Below are 16790 nucleotides of genomic sequence, written 5' to 3'. Positions count from 1 at the left end.
TTCTTTTCTTTCTTTCCTTCTCTTTCTTTTTTCTTCCTTCTTTATTTCTTTCTTTCTTCTTTCTTTCCTTCTTTCTTTCTTTCCGTTCTTTCTTTCTCTCTCTCCTTCTTTCTCTCTTTCTTTCTTTCCTCCTTCCTTCCTTCCTTCTTTCCTTCCTTTCTTCTTTCTTTCTTTCTTTCTTTTTCTTCCAGATGGAGTCTCACTCTATCACCGAGCGTGTAGTGCAGTGGTGTGATCTCGGCTCATGGCTATCTCTGCCTCATGCATTCATGCCATTCTCCTGCCTCAGAATCCTGAGCAGTGGGGACTACAGGCGCCCACCCCTATGCTGGGTTCATGTTTTGTAGTTTTAGTAGAGATGGGGTTTCACTGCGTTAGCCAGTCTGGTCTGGATCTCCTGAGCTCATGATCCACCTGTCTCGGCCTCCCAAAGTGCTGGGATAACAGGCGTGATCCACCACCCCCAGCCTGCTGTAGGCTTTTGTGGCTTCTCCCCTCCCTCCCTTTGCCTACTGTCACCATGCTTCCCAACCTCGCCTGACTATGCTCCACCTTTATCGCCCACCTACATGCCCAAAGCAGCCGGGGACCTCCTTCTGGGGATCTGCCACCAAAGCACCACCCAGCAGCAGCATCCCAGTGCTTCCGCATCACGGCCACTCTGCCAGGAGACCGGCTCCACCTCGGGGGAGGGTGGGGGAAGAGGTCAGGACACCAAAGGCGCAGGTGTGGATTCCCTGCTGTTCACGGTGCTTTCCCTCTCCCAGAACGCCCAGGTGGTTCAGTCCACTCATCAGGCACCACCGCAAACTTCCATACTGGGGGAAGGGGTGGGCCGGGGCAGCAGGTGCCACACATGCCAGCCAAGACTTCCTCTTCAGAATGCAGGGGCTGCTTTATCCAAGGGAATGACTTTGCTTTGCCAGTCACCAGGAAAACAGTCCCTGTGCACCCAGATTCCCATTGCCACAAATTTTGTGTAAACTCCAGTCCCGAGGACATGCCAGAGACCCAGGCCTTGGGCCCCATTGGCACGCCCGTTGCCACAGCTCCCACAAAAAGGGCTGGTGCACTTTGTAAATTGAAGGACTAACAACACCACACAAAGAGCACAGGGAGGTGCCAACAAAGAAAAGAGACTGTGAAACCCACCTTCAAAGCAGGAAATTAATCCAAGACAAAACCCGTCTCAGCACTCCAATGCTCCTCTCGCATGGACGGCCTGGCCACCTTGTTCTGCCCCAGCCCAAGCCCCCTCCAGCCTATCCAGGCCTACTCAAAAGGGCTCTGCCTACCTCAGCAGGGTGCTCCCTCTCCAAGACTCTATTTCTCTCGCTCTCTAGCTCACTCCCCCTCTCTCTTCTGGGTTTGCCCCTGCACCTCGTGCTACTTCTCTTGCCTTCCTTCTGTCTCTCTATCTCTCTCTCTTTCTCTGTCCCTCTCTCTTTCTCTGTCTCTCTGTCTGTCTCTTTCCCTCTCCCCCTACCCTGTCTCTCTCGATTGCTGTCTCTCTCCCTCCCTCGTGTTCAATATCTCCATCCATCTCTTCCTTCCTCTCCCTCAAGCCGTTTGTGTGTGCGTGCATATGTCTGTGTGTGTGTGTGTGTCTGTGTATGGGCACGTGCACGTGTGTGCATTCCCGCAGGCAAACGCCCAGGTGTGTCTATGTGTAGGGCTGTGGATTTGCTCCTGGAGGTTGTGAGGTGTTTCTGGGTTTCTCTCAGCCCCTCTGGCCGGGGATCAGGCTGCCGGCTATACTGCCAGCCCAAGGCAAAACAGGGCCATCCCCCGACTCCCAACTCCCCACGCCCTCTTGCCCACTGGTCGGGTCTTGGTCTGGCCAAGGTACTGTGTTTGGGTCATTGTGAGAAAAGGGCCAGGCACGTGTTGTCTAGATGTTTGCCCTTGGCCAGCCCAGGCGGCTCTGGGTGGGTGGAGCAAGAACAGGCCTCACAGGAGCTCCTGAGCTGTCAGTGATCCACCGTTTCCACCTAGCTGCTGCCCCGCCAGGAGCCCAATTCCATCCTAGGAGGGCAAGGGGCCGGACCCCAAAAGCACAGGCCTGGATGTTGGCATTGTGAGATGAAGGCCATGTGCCGCTGGGCTGCCTGTTTGCCCTCGGCCAGGGCTGACGCCTCTGGCTGGGTGGGTCAAGAGGGGGCCTCGCAGGAGCTCCTGAGCCAACATGGATCCAAAAGAATACTTCTGTGACAGGGCGGAGGAGCAGACAGGGTCCCAGGATCGTGGGTCATGGGCCCTGAGGCCTCAGAGCACTCCCCATTCTGAGCAGGCCCGACATTGTGGAAGCTCGGGAGCTCGGGAGCTGGGAAATGGCCACGGGCGAGCGACTTGCAGTTCCGGATATGAACACGGAGGCCCCGGGCCAGTGGTGTTGGCTGGAAGCTGGCAGGCATGGCTGGGCCAGGCTCTTGTGGCAGCCAGGTGCCTCTGCCGGCGTCTACGGCCATACCACCCTGAACGCACGAGATCTCATCTGATCTCGGAAGCTAAGCCAGGTTGGACCTGGTTAGTCCTTGGATGAGAGATCGCCTGGGAATACCGGGTGCTGTGGACTTTTTTGCTTTCTTTCTTATCTTTCTTTCTTTTCTACCTTCCTTTCTTTCCTTCTCACTCTCTCTCATCTATCTTTCTTTTCTCTCTCTTTCTTTCTTTCTTTCCTTCTTTCTTTCTTTCTCTCACTCATTCTTTCTTTCTTTTCTTTCTCTCTTTCTTTCTTTCTCTCTATTCTTTCTCTCTCCTCTCCTTCCTTCCTTCCTTCCTTCCTTCCTTCCTTCCTTCCTTCCTTCCTTCCTTCCTTCCTTCCTTCCTTCCTTTCTTTCTTTCTTTCTTTCTTTCTTTCTTTCTTTCTTTCTTTCTTTCTTTCTTTCTTTCTTTCTTTCTTTCTTTCTTTCTTTCTTTCTTTCTTTCTTTCTTTCTTTCTTTCTTTCTTTCCTTTCGACTTTCTGTCTTTCTTTCTTTCTATTTCTTACAGACGGAGTCTCGCTCTGTCACCCAGGCTGGAGTGCAGGTGTGTGACCTTGGCTCACTAAAAGCTCAGCCTCCTGGATTCATGCCATTCTTCCTGCCTCAGCCTCCCGGGCACCTGGGACTACAAGCACCCGTCACCATGTTTTGCAGTTTTAGTAGAGATAGGGTTTCACTGTATTAGCCAGGTTGGCCTAGATCTCCTGTAGTTGTGATTCACCCACCTTGGCATCCCAAAATACTGGCATTACAGGCTTGATCCACCACATCTGGCCTACTGTAGGCTTTTGTGGCATCCCCCTCCCTCCCTTCCCCATACTGTCAACATGCTTCCCAACCTCCCCGACTCTGCTCCCCCTTTATTGCCCACCTACACCCCCACTGCAGCCGGGGATCTCCTGCTGGGTGTCTGCCACAAAATCACCACCGGTCAGCAGCATCCCACTGCTTCTGCCTCTCCCCCGCCCCACCAGGGTCCCTTCTCCAGGCCGGGAGGGCAGGGGTCCAGACCCCAAAGGTGCAGTCGCGGGTTCCCTGCTGTTCACAGTGCCTTCCCGCTCCAGGAAGGCCAAAGCAATTCAATCCACTCATCCAGCGCTGCTGCAATCTTCCAAAATGGGGGAAGGGGTGGGCAGTGTCAACAGGTGCCACACACGCCAGCCAAGACCTCTGCTCCAGAATACAGGGCCTGTTTTATCCAGGGAAAGGACATTGCTATGCCAGCCACCAGGAAAACAGTCCCTGTGCACCCGGATTCCCATTGCCACCAACTTCATTTAAACTAAAGTCCTGAGGACACGCCAGAGACCCAGGCCTCAGGCCTCCTGGTCACACCCAGGGCCACGGCTCCTGCCAAACAGGTGGGGGTACTCTGCAAATCAGGGGGCCCTCCGCACCGTGCCAAGAGCACAGGGAGGTGCAAACAAAAGAAGGAACCTATGAAACCCACCTCCAAAGCAAGCAATTAATCCAAGACAAAATCAGTCTCAGTGCTCCATTACTCCTCTCACATAGACGGCCTGTCCACCCTGTTCTGGCCCAGCCCAATCCCTCTCCACCCTATCCTGGTGTGCTCAAAAGGGCCCTGGCTAACGGAACATGGCACTTCCACTCCAACTCTCTATCGCTCTTGCTCTCTAGCTTCCTCCCCCTCTCTTCTGTGTTTGCCCCTGCACCTCGTGCTCCTTCTGTCACCTTCCCTCTGTCTCTCTCTCTCTCTCTCTCTTTCCCTGTCAATCTCTCTTTCTCTGTTTGTCTGTCTCTTTCCCTCTCACCCTCCCCTGTCTCTCTTGATCGCTGTCTCTCTCCCTCCCTCAGTATCAATCTCTCCATCCGTGTCTTGTTTGCTCTCCCTCAAGACGTTTGTGTGTGCATGCATGTGTGTGTATGTTTGTGTGTCTGTGTGTGTGTGTGTCTGAGTGCACGCGCGCATGTGTGAGTTCCTGCACGTGAGTGCCCGGGTGTGTCTATCTGTGGGGCTGTGGATTTCCTCCTGGTTGTGATGGGGTGTGTCTGGGTTTCTCTCAGCCCGTCTCGCCAGGGATCAGATTGCTGGCTCTAGTGCCAGCCCAGTGCCAAGCAGGGCCATACCTCAACCCCCAAACCCCCACACCATCTTGCCCACCGGCCAGGTCTTGTTGGGGAAGAGGGACCGTGGTGGCGGAGTTGTGAGACACAGTCCACGTGCCACTGGGCCAGCTGTTTGCCCTTGGCCAGCCCTGATGACCCTGGCTAGGAGGGGCAAGAGGGGGCCACGCAGGAGCTCCTGAGCAACCACAGATCCAAAAGAATACCTAAGCAACAGGGTGGAGGACTGGACAGGGTCCCAAAATCCTGGGTGCCGGCTAGAAGTTGGAGGGCATGGCTGGGCCGGACTGGCAGTGCTGGCTGGAATCTGGTGCACATGGCTGGGCCGGGCTCTTGGGGCAGCCATGTGCCTCTGCTGGCATCTACAGCCATACCACCCAGAAGGCACCCGATCTAGTCTGATCTCAGAAGCTAAGCATGGTCAGGCCTGGTTAGTACTTGGATGGGAGACTACCTGGGAATACCCGGTGTTGTAGGCTTTTTTGCTTTCTTTCTTGTCTTTCTTTCTTTTCTCCCTTCCTTCTTTCCTTCTCTCTCTCTTCTTTCTTCCTTCCTTTCTTTCTTTTTCTTTCTTTCTTTCTTTCTTTCTTTCTTTCTTTCTTTCTTTCTTTCTTTCTTTCTTTCTTTCTTTCTTTCTTTCTTCTTTCTTTTCTTTCTTTCTCTTCCTTCCTTTCTTTATTTCCTTCTTTCTTTCTTTTCTTTCTTTCTTTCTTTCTTTCTTTCTTTCTTTCTTTCTTTCTTTCTTTCTTTCTTTCTTTCTTTCTTTCTTTCTTTCTTTCTTTCTTTCTTTCTTTCTTTCTTCTTTCTTCCCTTCATTCTTTCTTTTTTCTTTGTACCTCTTTCTTTCTTTCTATCTTTTGTTTCTCTCTTTTGTTCTTTCTTCTTTCTTCCCTTCTTTCATTCTTTTGTTTCTTTCTCTCTCCTTCTTACTTTCTTTCTTTTTCCTTTCTTCTCTTTCTTTGTTTTCTTTCTTTTCTTCTTTCTTTCTTTCCTCTCTCTTTTCTTTCTTTTTCTATTTCTTTCTTCTTTCTTTCTTTCTTTCTTCCCTTTCTTTCTCTTTTTTCTTTTTCTTCCTTTCTTCCTTTCCTTCCTTCCTTCCTTTCTTTCTTTCTTTCTTTCTTTCTTTCTTTCTCTCTCTATCTCTTTCTTTTATTCTCTCTTTCTTCTTTCTTTCTTTCCTTCCTTCCTTCCTTCCTTCCTTCCTTCCTTCCTTCCTTCCTTCCTTCCTTCTTCTTTTTTCTTTCTTTCTTTCTTTCTTTCTTTCTTTCTTTCTTTCTCTCTCTCTATCTCTTTCTTTCATTCTCTCTTTCTTCTTTCTTTCTTTTCCTTCCTTCCTTCCTTCCTTCCTTCCTTCCTTCTTTCCTTCTTTCCTTTCTTTCTTTCTTTCTTTCTTTCTTTCTTTCTTTCTTTCTTTCTTTCTTTCTTTCTTTCTTTCTTTCTTTCTTTCTTTCTTTCTTTCTTTCTTTCTTTCTTTCTTTCTTTCTTTCTCTTTTTCTTCCAAATGTAGTCTCAGTCTGTCACCCAGGCTGTCATGCAGTGGTGCGATCTCGGCTCACTGTAAGCTCCACCTCCTGGGATCATGCCATTCTCCTGCTTCAGCCTCAGGAGCAGCTGGGACTACAGGTGCCCGCCACCACACACGGCTCATGTTTTGTACTTTCAGTAGAGACGGAATTTCACCGTGTTAGCCAGGCTGGTCTGGATGTCCTGACAACGATCCACCTGCCTCGGCCACACACAGTGTTGGGATTACAGGCGTGATCCACTATGCCTGGCCTGTTGTAGGCTTTTGTGGCTTGATCCCTCCCTCAGTTGCCCCTACTGTTGCCATGCTTCCCAACCTCCCCTGACTCTGCTTCCTCTATATCACCCGCCTGCACCCCTGCCACAGACAAGTACCTCCTCCTGGGTGTCCACCACCAAAGCACAACCGGGCAGCAGCATCTCACCACTTCTACCTCGCTGCTGCCTTTCCAGGAGCCCAGCTCCAGCCCAGAGAGCAGGGGACAGGACCCAAATGTGCAGGCGCTGGTTCCCTGCTGCTCGCAGTGCCTTCCCACTCCCGGAACGCCCATGCGATTCCATCCACACATTGGGCACCATCACAACCTTCCAAACCAGGGGAAGGGACAGGCAGGGTCAGCGGGTGCCACACACACCAGCCAAAACTTCTGCTCCAGAAAGCAGGGGCTGCTTTATCCGTTGGAAGGACATTGCTTTGCCAGCCACCAGGAACACAGTCCCTTTGCACCCAGATTCACATTTTCACCTACTTCGTGTAAACTCCAGTCCTGAGGACATGACGGAGACCCAGGCCTCAGACCCCGTGGGCACACCTGGTGCCACAGCTCCCACCAAACGGGTTGGCGCACTCTGCAAATCAACGGGCCCACCGCACCACTCCAAGAGCACAGGGAGGTGCCAACAAAGGAATGAGCCTACGAAACCCACCTCCAAAGCAAGCAATAAATCCAAGAGAAAACCCATCACAGCGCTCCTGAGCGGCCAGGTACCAAAAGACAGGGTGGAGTACCGGATGGGGTCCCAGAATCATGAGCCCTGGGATGCTCTGGGTGGGTGTGGCAAGAAGGGACCTCTCAGGAGTTTCTGAATGGACAGGGATCCAAAAGAATCCCAAAGTCCTGGGATTACAGACGTGATCCACTGCGCCCGATCTGGTGCAGGCTTTTGTGACTTCCCTCCTCTCTCCCTTCCCCCTACTGTTGCCATGATTCCCAACCTCCCCTGACTTTCCTCCACCATCATCATGCCCCTACACCCCCACCGCATCTGGGGATCTCCTTCTGGGGGTGTGCCACCAAAGCACCACTGGGCAGCAGCATTCCATGACTAATGCCTAGCCATCGCCCCGCCAGGTGCCTGGCTCCAGACTGGCAGGGCAGGGGGCTGGACCCTAAAGATGCAGTCACTGGTGTTGGCATTGTGAGAAAAATGCCACATGCTGCTAGGCCGCCTCTTCACCCTTGGCCAGCCCTGACGGCTCTGGCTGGGTGGGACAAGAGGGGGCCTCGCAGGAGCTCTTGAGCTGCCACAGATCCATAAGTATACCTCTGCGACAGGGCAGAGGATCAGGCTATGTCCCAGGATTGTGGGCCCTGGGCCCTGACGCCTCAGAGTGCTCCATGTTATGAGCAGGCCCGACATGGTGGAACCTTGGAATCTCGGGAGCCGGGGAAAGGCCTCAAGCGAGTGGCTCAGAGATCCTCATTTGAGCCCAGCGGTCCTGGGCTGGCGGTGCCAGGTGGAAGCCAGCGGACATAGCTGGGCTGGGCTCTTGGGGCAGCAAGGCGCCTCTGCCAGCGTGTACGGCCATACCACCCTGAACGTACCCGATCTTGTCTGATCTCAGAAGCTGGCCTGGTTAATTCTTGGATGGGAGACCACCTGTGAATACCGGGTGCTGTAGGCTTTTTTGCTTTCTTCCTTGTCTTTCTTTTCCACCTTCCTTTCCTCCCTTCTCTTCCTCTCTCTTCTTTTTTGCTTTCTTTCTTTCCTTGTTACTTTCTTTCCTTTCTTTCTTTCCTTCTTTCTTTTTTTCTTTCTTCCTTTCTCTCTCTCTTTCTTTCCTTGTTTTCTTTCTCTCTTTCTCTTCTTTCTTTCCTTCTTTCTTTCTTTTCTTTCACTATTTCTCTCTCTTTCTTTCCTTCTTTCTTTCTTTTTTCTTTCCTTTTTCCCTTTCTTCTTTTGTTTTCTTTCATTCTTTCTTTCTTTCTGTTTCTGTCCTTCTTTCTTTCTTTTCTTTCTCTCTTTCTTTCCTTCTTTCTTTTCTTTCTTTCTCTCTTTCTTTCTTTCCTTCTTTCTTTTCTTTCTTTCCTTCTTTTCTTCTTTCTTTGTTTTCTTTCTTTCTATCGTTCTTTCTTTACTTCTTTTCCTTCTTTCTCTCTTTCTTTCTTTCTTCTTTCTTTCCACCTCACTTTCTTTTCTCTCTCTCTTTCTTTCTTTCTTTCTTCCTTTCTTTCTTTTTTCTTCCTTTCTTTCTGTGTTTCTTTGTGTCTTCCTTTTTCTTCCAGATGGAGTCTTGCTCTGTCACCCAGGCTAAAGTGCAGTGGTGCAATCTTGGCTCACTAAAAGCTCCTTCTCCTGGGTTCACACCATTCTCCTGCCTAAGCATCTTGAGCAGGTGGGATTACAGGCATGGCCACCACGCCCAGCTCATATTTTGTAGTTTTAGTAGAGATGTTGTTTCAGCATGTTAGCAAGGGTGGTCTGGATCTCCTGACTAGGTGATCCACATGCCTCAGCCACACAAAGTGCTGGATTGCAGGCATGATCCACCGCGCCCAGCCTGCTGTAGGCTTTTGTGGATTCCCCTCTCCCTCCCTTCCCCCTGCTGTCTTCATGCTTCTCGACCTCCCCTGACTCTGCTCCACTTTTATCATGCCCCTACACCCCCAGCGCAGTCAGGGAGCTCCTTGTATGGATGCGCCACCAAAGCGCCACCGGGCAGCAGCATTTCACCGCTTCCATCTAGCCACCACCCCACCAGGAGCCTGGATCCAGCTTGGGAGGGCAGGGGGCCGGACCCCAAAGGCACAGGCCCAGGCCCAGGTGTTGGCGTTGTGAGAAAAAAGGCCACATACTGCTGGGCTGCCTCTTCGCCCTTGGCCAGCTCTGATGGCTCTGGCTGGGTGGGGCAAGAGGGGGCCCTGCAGGAGTTCCTGAGCTGCCAGAAATCCAAAAGACTACTTCCTCGAAAGGGTGGAGGACCAGACGGATTCCCAGGATGGTGGGCCCTGGGTCCTGACGCCTTGGAGCACTTCCTGTTCCCAGCGGGCCCTATGTAGAGGAAGTTCGGCAGCTTGGGAGCTGCGTAAGGCAATAGGCGAGCGGCTTGGGGGTCCCGTCATGAGCCAGGTGACCCCGGGCAGGCGATGCTGGCTGGAATCCTGTGGGCATGGCTGGGCCAGGCTCTTCTGGCAGCCAGGCGCCTCTGCCAGCGTCTATGGCCATACCAGCTTGAACACGCCCAATCTCGTCTGATCTCAGAAACTAAGCAGGGTAGGACTTGGTTAGTATTTGGATGGGAGACCACCTGGGAATACCAGGTGCTGTAGTCATTATTGTTTTCTTTCTTTTCTTCCTTCCTTTCTTTTCTTCTTTCTTTCTTTTCTTTCTTTCTTTCTCTCTCTCTCTTTCTTTCTTTCTTTCTTTCTTTCCTTTCTTTCTCTCTTTTTTCTTTCTTTCTTTCTTTCTGTTTCTCTTTCCTTCCTCTCTCTCTTTCTTTCTTTCTTTCTTTCTTTCTTTCTTTCTTTCTTTCTTTCTTTCTTTCTCTCTCTTCTCTCTCTCTCTCTTTCTCTCTTTCTCCCTTTCTCCCTTTCTCCCCCACTCTTTCTCTCTTTCTCTCTCTCTCTCTTTCTTTCTCTCTCTGTCTCTCTCTTTCTTTCTTTCTTTCTTTCTTTCTTTCTTTCTTTCTTTCTTTCTTTCTTTCTTTCTTTCTTTTTCTTTCTTTCTTTCTTTTCTTTTCTTTTCTTTTCTTTTCTTTTCTTTTCTTTTTCTTCCAGATGGAATCTCACTCTGTCACACACGCTGGAGTGCAATGGCGTGATCTCAGCTCATAGCAAGCTCGGCCTCCCGGGTTCATGCCATTCTCCTGTCTCAGCCTCCCGAGCACCTGGGACTAAAGGCAACCGCCAACACGCCCAGCTCATGTTTTGTAGTTTTAGTAGAGATGGGGTTTCACCGTGTTATCCAGGCTGGTCTGGATCTCCTCACCACGAGATCCACCTGCCTCAGCCTCCCAAAGTGCTGGGATTACAGGCGTGATCCACCACCGCATACTGTACACCTTTGTGGCTTCCCCGCTCCCTCCTTTCCCCCTACTGTCGCCATGCTTCCCAACCTCCCCTGACTCTGCATCTGCTTTATCACCTGCCTACACCCCTGCTGCAGCCTGGAACCCCCTCCTGGGGGTCTGCCACCAAAGTACCACTGGGGAGCAGCATCCCACCGCTTCCGCCTCACCACCAACCCACCAGGAGCCCGGCTCCAGCCATAGAGGGTAGGGAGCCGGACCCCAAAGGTGCATGCACAGGATCCCTGTCTTTCGCAGTGTCTTCCCACTCCTGGAACGCCCAGGAGATTCAATCCACTCATCGTTCACTGCCTTCCAATCTGAGGGAAGGGGCAGGCAGGGGCAGAATGTGCGACACACGCTAGCCAAGATGTCTGCTCCAGATTGCAGAGCTGCTTTCTCTGGGGGAAGGACTTTGCTTCCTCAGCCACCAGGAAAACAGTCCTTGTGAACCCGGATTCCCACTGTCACCAACTTCGTGTAAACTCCAGTCCCGAGGACATGACAGACACCCAGGCCTCAGGCCCTGTGGGAACGCCCAGTTCCACGACTCGTGCCAGTCGGGCAGGTGCACTCTGCAAATCAAGGTGACCACCACATGGCATGAAGAGCATTATGAGGTGCCAAAAAAGGAAGGAGCCTATGCAACCCACCTCCAAAGCAAGCAGTCAATACAGGACAAAACCCGTCTCAGCGCTCCCTTGCTCCTCTTGCATGGACAGCCTGGCCACGCTGTTCTGGCCCAGTCCAAGCCCCCTCCAAACTATCCCGTCCTGCTCAAAAGGACACTGCCTATCGGAGCAGGGCGCTCCCTCTGAAAGGCTCTATCGATCTCGCTCTCTAGCTCCCTGCGCCTCTCTCTTCTGAGTTTGCCCCTGCACCTCACGATACTTCTGTCGTCTTCCCTCTGTCTCTCTGCCTCTCTCTCTTTGTCTGTCCCTCTCTCTTTCTCCGCCTGTCTGTCTGTCTCTTTCCCGCTCCAACTCCCCTGTCTCTCTCGATCGTTGTATCTCTCCCTCCCTCGGTTTCAATCTCTCCATCCATCTATTCCTTGATCTCCTTAAAGCTGTTTGTGTGTGCATGCATGTGTGTGTGTGCCTGTGTGTGTATGTGTGTGTCTGTTTGTGTGCACGCACGTGTGCATGTTCCTGTGCACGAACGCCCAGGTGTGTCTGTGTGTTGGGCTGTGGATTTGCTCCTGGTAGTGGTGGGGTGTGTTTGAGTTTCTCTCAGCCCTTCTTGCTGGAGATCAGGCTACCACCTCTAGTGCCAGCCTGGGGCAAAGCAGGGCCATATCCCAACCCCCAACCCCCCACTCCCTCTTGCCCACCCGACAGGTCTTGGTCTTCACAAGTGACCGTTGTGTGGGCGTTGTGAGAAAAAGGCCATACACGGCTGGACTGGCTGTTCGCCCTTGTCCAGCTCTGATGACTCTGGCTGGGTGGGGCAAGAGGGGGCCATGCAGGAGCTCCTGAGCGACCACGGATCCAAATGAATACCTAAGCGACAGGGTGGAGTACTGGAGGGTGTCCCAGGATCATGGCCCCTGGGCCCTGACGCCTCAGAGTGCTCCATATTACGAGTGGTCCAGACGTGGTGGAAGGTTGGGAGCTCCGGAGCTGGTGGAAGGCCACGGGTGAGTGGCTCAGGAGTCCTGATACGAGCCTGGTGTCCCTGGGCTGGTGGTGCCAGCTGGAAGCCTGTGGGCATGGGCGGACCAGGCTCTTGGGACAGCCAGGTGCCTCTGCTGGTGTCTATGGCCATACCACCCTGAATGTGCTCGATCTCATCTGTTCTTGGAAGCTAAGCAGGGTCTGGGCTGGTTAGTACTTGCATGGGAGACCGTCTGGGAATACCAGGTGCTGTAGATTTTTGGGTTTCTTTCTTGTCTTTCTTTCTTTTCTACCTTCCTTTCTTCCCTTCTCTCTCTCTCTTCTTTCTTTCTTTTCTTTCTTTCTCTCTTTCTCTTCTTTCTTTCTTTTCTTTTGTTTTTTCTTTCTTTGTGTCTTTCTTTCATTCATTCTCTCTCTCTCTTCCTTCCTTCCTTCCTCTTTCTTTCTTTCTTTCTTTCTTTCTTTCTTTCTTTCTTTCTTTCTTTCTTTCTTTCTTTCTTTCTTTCTTTCTTCCTTCCTTCCTTCCTTCCTTCCTTCCTTCCTTCCTTCCTTCCTTCCTTCCTTCCTTCCTTCCTTTCTTCCTTTCTTTCTTCCTTTCTTTCTCTCTTTCTCTCTTTCTTTCTTCTCTTTCTCTCTTTCTTTATTTCTTTTTCTTCCAGACGGAGTCTCGCTCTGCCACCCAGGCTGGAGTGTAGTGGCATGATCTCAGCTCACTAAAAGCTCGTCCTACCGGGTTCACGCTATTCTCCTGCCTCAGCCTCCCAAGCACCTGGGACTACAGGCGCCTGCCACCACGCCTGGCTCATGTTTTGTAGTTTTAATAGAGACAAGGTTTTACCGTATTAGCCAGGCTGGTCTAGATCTCCTGAACTCGTGATCCTTCCACCACGGTATCTCAAATTCCTGGCATTACAGACTTGATCCACTGCACCCGGCCTGCTGTAGGCTTTTGTGGCTTCCCCCTCCCTCCCTTCCCCATACTGTCGCCATGCTTCCCAACCTCCCCGGACTCTGCTCCCCCTTTTTCATCTGCCTACATCCCCCCTGCAGCCAGGGATTTCCTGCTGGGTTCCGCCACAAAAGCACCACTGGTCAGCAGCACCCCACTGTTTCCACCTTGCCGCCGCCCCGCCAGGACCCATTCTACAGCCCGGGAAGGCATGGGACCAGACACCAAAGGCGCAGGCATGGGTTCGCTGCCGTTCGCAGTTCCTTCCCACTCCTCAAATACCCTAGGTGATTAAATCCACTCCTCGGGCACTACCGCAATCTTCCAAACGGGGTGAAGGGGCGGGCAGGGGCAGCAAGTGCCATACACCCTAGCGAAGACCTCAGCTCCAGAATGCAGGGCCTGCTTTAACTGGGGGAAGGATGCTGCTACACCAGCCACCAGGAAAGCAGTCCCTGTTCACCCGGATTCCCATTTCCACCAACTTCGTGTAAGCTAAAGTCCCGAGGACTCACTAGAGACCCAGGCCTCAGGCCCCGTGCACATGCCCGGTGCCACGGATCCACCAAAAGGGCGGGCACACTGCAAATCAAGGAGTCCAACACACCGCACCAAGAGCACATGGGGGTTCCAAAAGAGGAAGGAGCCTACGAAACTCACCTGTAAACCAAGCAATTAATCCAAGACAAACCCGTCTCTGCGGTCCGTTGCTCGTCTCACATGGATGGCCTGGCCACCCTGTTCTGGCCCAGACCAAGCCCCCTCCACCGTATCCTGGACTGCTCAAAAGGGCCCTGCCTACTGGAGTAGGGCACTCCCTCTCCAAGGCTCTATCTCTCTTGCTCTCTAGTTCCCTCCACCTCTGTCTTCTGGGTTTGCCCCTGCACCTTATGCTACTTCTGTCGCCTTCCCTCTGTCCCTCTGTCTATCTCTTTCTCGGCCTCTTTGTCTGTCTCTTTCCATTTCCCATCTCCCCCTCCCCAGTCTCTCTCAATTGCTGTCTCTCTCCCTCCCTCGGTTTCAATCTTGCCATCCATCTGTTCCTTGCTCTCCTTCAAGCCATTTATGTGGGTGTGCATGGGTGTGTATGTGTGTGTGTGTATTTCTGTGTGTGTACACGCACACGTGTGTGGATATCCGCACGTGAGCACCCTGGTGTGTCTGTGTGTGGTGCTGTGGATTTGCTCCTGGTGGTGGTGGGGTGTGTCTGGGTTTCTCTCAGCCCCTCTCGCTGGGGATCAGGCTGTCAGCCATAGTGGCAGCTCCGGGCAAAGCAGGGCCATCTCCCAACCCCCAATCCCCCATGCCGTCTTGCCAACTGGCCTGGTCTTGGTCGGGACAAGCCACCATGGTGGGGCTGTTGTGAGAAAAGGGCCAGGCGCAGCTGGTGCGTATGTTCGCCCTTGGCCAGCTCAGATGGCTCTGGGTGGCTGAAGCAAGAGAGGGCCTCGCAGGAGATCCTAAGCGGCCAGTGATCCAAAAGAATACCTCCATGACAGGTCGGAGGACCAGACGGAGTCCTGGGCCCTGATGCCTCGTGGGCCCTGGGCCTTGATGCCTCCCAGCACTCCATGATCCGAGCCGGCCAGAAGTGGTAGAAGCTCAGCAGCTCGGGAGCAGGATAAGGCTGAGGGCTAGAGGCCCAGGGGTCCCGATCCAAGCCCGGCGCCCGGGCCTGGTGGTGCCATCTGGAAGCCTGCGGGCATGGCTGAACCAGGCTGTTGGGGCACCCAGGCACCTCTGCCCATGTCTATGGCCATACCACCCTGAACATGACCGATCTCATCTGATCTCCAAAGTAAAGCAGGATCGGGCCTGGTCAGTACTTGGATGGGAGACTGCCTGGGAATACAGGGTGCTGTAGACTTTTTTGCTTTCTTTCTTGTCTGTTTTCTATCTTCCTTTCTTCCCTTCTCTCTCTCTTCTTTTTTTTGCTTTCTTTCTTTCTTTCTCTGTTTCCTTCTTTCTTTCCTTCTTTCTTTCTTTCCCCATTCTTTCCTTCTTTCTTTTTTCTCTCTTTCCTTTCTTTCTTTTTTCTCTCATTTCTTTCTTTCTTTCTTTCTTTCTTTCTTTCTTTCTTTCTTTTCTTCTCTTTTTCTTTCTTTCTTTCTTTTTCTTTCTTTTTTTTCTTTCTTTCTTTTTCTTTCTTCCTTCCCTCCCTCCCTCCCTCCCTCCCTCCCTCCTCCCTCCCTCCCTCCTTCCTTCCTTCCTTCCTTCCTTCCTTCCTTCCTTCCTTCCTTGCTTCCCTCCTTCCTTCCTCCTTTTTCTTCCAAACGGAGTCTCACTCTGTCAACCAGGCTGGAGTATAGTGGCAGGATCTCAGCTCACTGCTAGCTCTGCCTCCCGGGTTCATGCCATGCTCCTGCCGCAGCCTCCAGAGCAGCTGGGACTACACGGGCCTGACACAATGCCCGGCTCATGTTTTTTAGTTTTAATAGAGACAAGGGTTCACCATGTAAGCGAGGCTGGTCTGGATCTCCTGACCTCGTGATCCACATGCTTTGGCTTCCCAAAGTGCTGGGATTACATTCGTGATCCACCACACTCGGCCTGCAGTAGGCTTTTGTGGCTTCCCACCTCCCTCCCTTCCCCGTACTATCGTCATGCTTCCCAACCTCCCCTGACTCTGCTCCCCCTTTATCGTGCCTCTACACCCCCGATGGATCTGGGGAACTCCTTCTGGAGGTGCTCCACAAAAGCACCACCGAGCAGGAGCATTCCACGGCTTCCACCTAGCCACCGCCCTGCCAGGAGCCTGGCTTCAGCCTGGGAGGTCAGGGGACCGGACCCCAAAAGTGTAGGTCTGGGTGTTGGCATTGTGAGAAAAAGGCCACGTGCCACTGGGCCACCTGTTTGCCCTTGGCCAGCCCTGACAGCTCTGGCTGGGTGGGGCAACAGGGGGCCTCGCAGGAGCTCCTGAGTCCCCAGGGATCCAAAAGAATACCTCCGCAACAGGGTGGAGGACTGGATGGGGTCCCAGGATCGTGGGCCCTGAGGCCTCGGAGCACTCCCTGTTCCGAGTGGGCCAGACGTGGTGGAAGCTCAGGAGCTCAGGAGACGAGGGAAGGCCATGGGCAAGCGGCTCGGGGGCCCCAATAAGAACCTAGAGGCCCCAGGCTGGCAGTGCCGGCTGGAAGCCTGCGGGCATGGCTGGGCCAGGCTCTTGTGGCAACCAGGCGCCTATGCTGGTGTCTACAGCCATACCACCCTGAACGTACGAGTTCTCATCTGATCTTGGAAGCTAATCAGGGTTGGGCCTGGTTAGTATTTGAATGGGAGACTGTCTGGGAATACCAGCTGCTGTAGGCTTTTTTGCTTTCTTTCATGTCTGTCTTTATTTTCTACCTTCTTTCTTTCCTTCTCGCTCTCTCTTTTTTCTTTCTTTGCTTTCTCTCTTTCTTTCTTTACTTCTTTATTTCTTTCATTCTCCTTTCTTTCCTTTCTTTGTTTCTCTCTTTCTTTCTTTCTGTCCCTCTTTCTTTTCTTTCTCTCTTTCTTACTTTCTTCTTTCTTTCCTTCTTTCTTTCTATTCTCTCTTTCTTTCCTCTCTCTTTCCTTCTCTCTCTCTCTTACTTCCTTTCTTTCCTTCTTTCTTTCTTTTCTTTCTCTCTTTCTTTCCTTCTCTCTTTCTCTCTATCTCTGTCTCCTTCCTTCCTTCCTTCCTTCTTTCTTCCTTCCTTCCTTCCTTCCTTCCTTCCTTCCTTCCTTCCTTCCTTCCTTCCTTCCTTCCTTCCTTCCTTCTTTCTTTCTTTCTTTCTTTCTTCCTTTCTTCCTTTCTTCCTTTCTTCCTTTCTTTCTTTTTCTTCCAGACAGAGTCTCGCTCTATCACCCATGGTGGATTGCA

General features: G+C 52.1%; 6 pseudogenes; all 6 read left to right on the top strand.

Moving 5' to 3' along the window:
* The first annotated feature begins 2456 nt into the window (after positions 1 to 2456).
* LOC126944382 (uncharacterized) lies at positions 2457 to 2575 on the top strand (annotated as a pseudogene).
* Positions 2576 to 4932: 2357 nt separating this feature from the next.
* On the top strand, positions 4933 to 5051 carry LOC126945279 (uncharacterized; annotated as a pseudogene).
* A 4480-nt stretch (positions 5052 to 9531) lies between these two features.
* LOC126945634 (uncharacterized) lies at positions 9532 to 9650 on the top strand (annotated as a pseudogene).
* Positions 9651 to 12136: 2486 nt separating this feature from the next.
* LOC126944902 (uncharacterized) lies at positions 12137 to 12255 on the top strand (annotated as a pseudogene).
* A 2439-nt stretch (positions 12256 to 14694) lies between these two features.
* On the top strand, positions 14695 to 14813 carry LOC126945479 (uncharacterized; annotated as a pseudogene).
* Positions 14814 to 16136: 1323 nt separating this feature from the next.
* Positions 16137 to 16255, top strand: LOC126945812 (uncharacterized; annotated as a pseudogene).
* Positions 16256 to 16790: the final 535 nt, after the last annotated feature.

Source organism: Macaca thibetana, chromosome 1 (genome assembly GCF_024542745.1).
Source record: "Macaca thibetana thibetana isolate TM-01 chromosome 1, ASM2454274v1, whole genome shotgun sequence".
In the NCBI taxonomy this organism is placed as follows: Eukaryota; Metazoa; Chordata; class Mammalia; order Primates; family Cercopithecidae; genus Macaca; species Macaca thibetana.
The sequence above is the reverse complement of the archived record's forward strand: the minus strand, read 5'-3'. Positions and strand labels throughout refer to the sequence as shown.